The following is a 4,487-nucleotide window of genomic DNA, read 5'->3' on the forward strand; positions in this document are numbered from 1 at the left end:
ACAGACACTCAACAGGCAGAGAGAAGAAGTGAGCACAGAGATTAATTAATTTATGTATGTCTAGTGAATAGGGGCCTACAACGAGTGAAAAAAGAAAATGGATTAATTAGTGAAGGAGATGCTTTTTTTTCCAAGGTCTTTGTGCCCCTATTAGTTGCAACGTCTTAATTAAATGCTTGAAAAAAAAAGCTTTTGAAGTTTGTGTGCTATGCTGCTTATACACCCCAGCACATGGGGGATTCGACCGACGGTTGGATCCCTGCTCAGCATTATGTCTCTAATTTAGCTTAAGAAGGGGGAACCGCCCACGGCCAACCCATAGCAGGCCCAGAGATGCCGGCACATGCTAGAAACCGTAACTGAAGCAATCGCAGTGCTGTGATGCTATTGAAAACGTGAAGACATGTAAGTAAGAGCTCTCTTGTTCCTACGAAAGCTAAATAACAATTTCCAAAACCAAGTAGACACACATGCCGATGCAATTTCCTTACACTGCCAAGTAACAGGTTCTCATGCAGTGTCATGCACATTGCCATCCGTAATATGAGAATGGTCATTTCGATGGAGAACCATGTACATTACGTTGTATGGCCATGCGGATTACCATGTGTATGGTTAGGCATTCTATGGATTTCGATAGAAGTATGGGTGTGGTTATCCCTATCGCACATCATGTATAATACAATAGACCATGCGTGCATTTTGGTGTACAGTTGTGCACCGTGATGGATGGTCATGAGGATAGAGATTGCCCTCTATGCACAGCTAGTAGACCAATGGATGGTCATGAGGATAGAGATTGCCCTCTATGCACAGCTAGTCGACCAATGGATGTCTCTACATACAAAAAGAGCTCTGTGCCCATATAGAACAAGCCCGGCTGCTTGTCTCCCTCATTGTTGAGTCATGCTTCTTCACAAGAAGACCCCAAATGATTGCATTAGTGACGGAAAAAAGTGCATACAGCTTCGTTGCAGCTCTTAAAACATGTGCTAGCAAAGGAGCCCTAGAGCTGGGCAAACTCATCCATGCTGACATTGTGAAAGACAAGCTGGAAACAAATCTGTTCATCGGAAGTACTTTGATTGACATGTATGCAAAATGTGCCAGCTTATCAGATGCACACGATGTGTTTGTCAAAATGCCAATACATGATGTTGTATCATGGTCTACGATGATCTCAGGCTATGCTGAAAATGGGCATGGGTGGACAGCACTTAAGTTGTATGAGGGAATGCAACAGAAGTGCTTAGAGCCAACTAAGGTCACATTTGTGTGTCTTTTGAAAGCTTGTGCCAGCACATCAGCTCTTGATCAAGGCAATCTGATCAACATTCATATCATCAAACAAGGCATTGAATTGGATGTCTTTGTGGGAAGCTCACTGGTCAACATGTATGCCAAATGCGGCAGCCTAGAGAATGCACGCCATGTCTTTGACAAGTTACTGCTCCGGAATGTCGTGTCATGGTCCGCTATTATTGCAGGATATGCAGAGGGTGGGTATGGTGAAGAAGCCTTACTGCTTTTTTGGAGAATGCAACAAGAAGGCATAGACCCTGATGAGATCACGTATGTTTTCATCCTCAAAACATGTGCGACTGCAGCAGCTTTAGGCCAAGGGAAGATGGTACATGCAGATATACTGGAGCGAGGGATTGAGTTGAATTTACATGTTGCATGTGCTCTGATTGATATGTATGCTAAATGTAACAGTCTTGAGGATGTGCAAGGTGTGTTTGACAAGCTACCCGTGAAGAGTGTCGTGCTATGGTCTGTGGTCATTGCCGGGTATGCTGAACATGGGCATGGTGAAGAGGCTCTTCAATTATTGAGGAAAATGATACTTGATCGAAAGGAGCCGAATAAGGTCACTTTCATATGCAGCCTCAAAGCATGCTCCAGCATCCTGGCCGAACTGCAGGGCAAGCTTATACATGCTAATATCATTAGACAAGGTCTTGAGTTGGAGCCTACAGTGCAAAATGCACTGGCTGACATGTATATCAAATTTGGCAGCATGAAAGATGCACAGAAGGTTTTTTCCCACTTCTTGATACGTGATGTCGTGTCATGGTCCACAATGATTGCAGGATATGCTGAGCATGGTCAGGGTGAGGAAGCTCTTGAATTATATAAGAAAATGCAATCAGAGGGCATAGAAGCTAATGAAGTAACCTTCTCATGCATCTTGAAAGCTTGTGCAAGCACTGCAGCTGTAGAGGAGGGAGAGGCTATACATGCAGAGACAGTAAGACGAGGGTTGGAGACCGATCTAATCATTGGAAACTCCTTGATTGATATGTATGGCAAATGTGGCCGTGTATATGAAGCAGAGTCAATGTTTGAAAATTTGCCAGTACGAGATGATGTATCATGGAATGCAATAATTGCAGGCAATGCTAGCCATTGGAACACAGAGGAATCTCTCAGGTTGTTTACGAGGATGGTACAAGAGGGCATAGAACCAAATCAGGTAACATTTGCGTGCATTCTCAAAGCATGCTGTAGCTTGGCAGCTCTAGGTCTTGGAAAGCTGATTCATGCGAAGCTAATGAAAAGGGGACTAGATTCAAACTTGTTTGTTGCAAACAGTCTGGTTGCCCTGTATGCAAAATGTGGCACCCTTGAGGATGCACACAAGCTATTCGATAGTTTGCTTTCACGAGATGTGGTTTCATGGAATACAATTATTGCAGGGTATGCTGAACATGGGTATTTTATACTGGCTCAGCACTACTTTGAGAGCATGCAGCGTCAAGGAATTGAGCCTGATGACTTGACGTTCTTATGCCTTTTGTCAGGGTGCAGCCATACGGGTCTAGTACAGGAGGGATATTTTTACCTGAAATCCATGCTTGACTATGGTTTAGCTCCGTGTATGGAGCACTATGCCTGCATGGTTGATATTCTTGGACGTGCTGGACACTTAATTGAGGCAGAAAATTTGATCCTGAAAATGCCTAGTCAACCTGATTCTGTTGTGTGGGCGGCATTATTAGGTTCATGCTCAAAGTATGGAAATGTGAAGGTAGGTGAAAGAGCCTTTGCTTACCTTGTGGAAGCCAATAGCAGAGATGGTGCTTGCCATGTACAGATGTCAAATATTTATGCTGCCAATCACGTATGGCCGGCTGCAGTGAAAATAGAAGACTTAAAATGACACTAAAAAAGAACAAATGGAATTCTTGCAAGGGTTAGATGCAGGAGGCAGCACGGATGCATGCACGTCTATAAGGTGAAATGCACTACTTTCCAAGCAAACCATCATGAGATTATGCTGCTAGTGTCTTGGCAAGGGGGGGTGGGTGGCTTTGAAAGAACAGCTTTCCTCTCCTAACTCCTTCAGTAACATGTGTGAGCGTCAACCTGTTGCCAGCAGAAGACGACATAGTTAACTCCTTACCTGGAGAAATGATGGGTTTTGTTGGAGAGGAATCACAAAGGCTGTACCCTCAATATGGGTGCAGCTGCAAATACTTTGCTCTTGGAGGCTTTTCATGGTATGGGATTCTCTTACTCCTTTGAGTGACTTGTGAGCTTGAGAGATTTTGCGTGTTATCTTATTTTTAAAACAGGATTTTGTATCAAGAGTACGACTTTTGAGTTGGACATTGTTAAAAACTAGTATTTTTAGTGCCTAGTTAAGGCACTTTCAGTTTGATCTGATCATTAATAATGATTAACTCTTTTGTGTTCTTAGTGAAGCAGTTAGAGTCATGGAGTGGAGGGATTTCACCATCACTGGAGGAGAGCTGCACAGGTAGGGATTTCTCTCTTTCAGAACTTATTTATTTTAGAGATTTCTTGAGATGAACATAAAAACTTTTGGACTATCCTATGGATTGGATGGGTGGAAAAGGAAATTGGAGATCACTAGGTTTGTTGACTATGTGAAGAGCCAGAGTGTTATGGATAGAAGAAGACACGAAGACATTACCATGGGGCACAAGCCGATAGTGGGGATGTCGTAGTATCTAGTCCATACTATGCATGATGTAGTTGATGGTTTATTGTCTTGTGGATGACTACCATGAGGTTATAAATTGCACTTTCTTATAAGGTGAATTTGGGCATGTCCCTGGATTCATCTAGGTATATCTTTATGTTGTATTAGCGGACATGCAAATTTCACATTATGAAGTTTTCGTCCAAGTTGCAGCCAGTTGATATTGTATTAATTCTTTCTATCTCTAGTGGTGCATATATCAACTACCTTTTTGTTGTAATAATTCTTTCTATTTGTTATGATCCTTGGTGCTAGGCTTCATTATGGCTGAGTCTGCCGTGTATCTCTGGAGCTCTGACAGAAACTCAGTACACAGACCTTTGTATGAATGTATGCTATGTGTGTGCGTGGGGTGTGTGTGTGTGGGAGCATATCTTGATACCAAGTTCTACACCCACTATTGGGCACTGATGGTTTATTGTCTTGTGGATGACTACCACGAGGTTATAAATTGCACTTTCTTATAAGGTGAATTTGG

At 42.7% G+C, this 4,487-nt stretch overlaps 1 pseudogene across 3 annotated transcripts; it reads left to right on the forward strand.

The window, feature by feature from the left end:
• Window positions 1-202: 202 nt before the first annotated feature.
• Window positions 203-4,216, forward strand: LOC147640963 (pentatricopeptide repeat-containing protein At4g13650 pseudogene; annotated as a pseudogene). 3 transcript variants are annotated; one of them, XR_015268631.1, is made up of 2 exons: window positions 203-3,503; window positions 3,704-4,216. The product of XR_015268631.1 is annotated as a pentatricopeptide repeat-containing protein At4g13650 pseudogene, transcript variant X1 (transcript). The 3 variants fall into 3 exon arrangements; XR_015268634.1 differs by having other exon boundaries at window positions 3,709-4,216; XR_015268635.1 differs by having other exon boundaries at window positions 3,712-4,216.
• The last annotated feature ends 271 nt before the right edge of the window (window positions 4,217-4,487 follow it).

Source organism: Cibotium barometz, chromosome 2 (assembly GCF_041138505.1).
Source record: "Cibotium barometz isolate CiBa-2024 chromosome 2, ASM4113850v1, whole genome shotgun sequence".
In the NCBI taxonomy this organism is placed as follows: domain Eukaryota; kingdom Viridiplantae; phylum Streptophyta; class Polypodiopsida; order Cyatheales; family Cibotiaceae; genus Cibotium; species Cibotium barometz.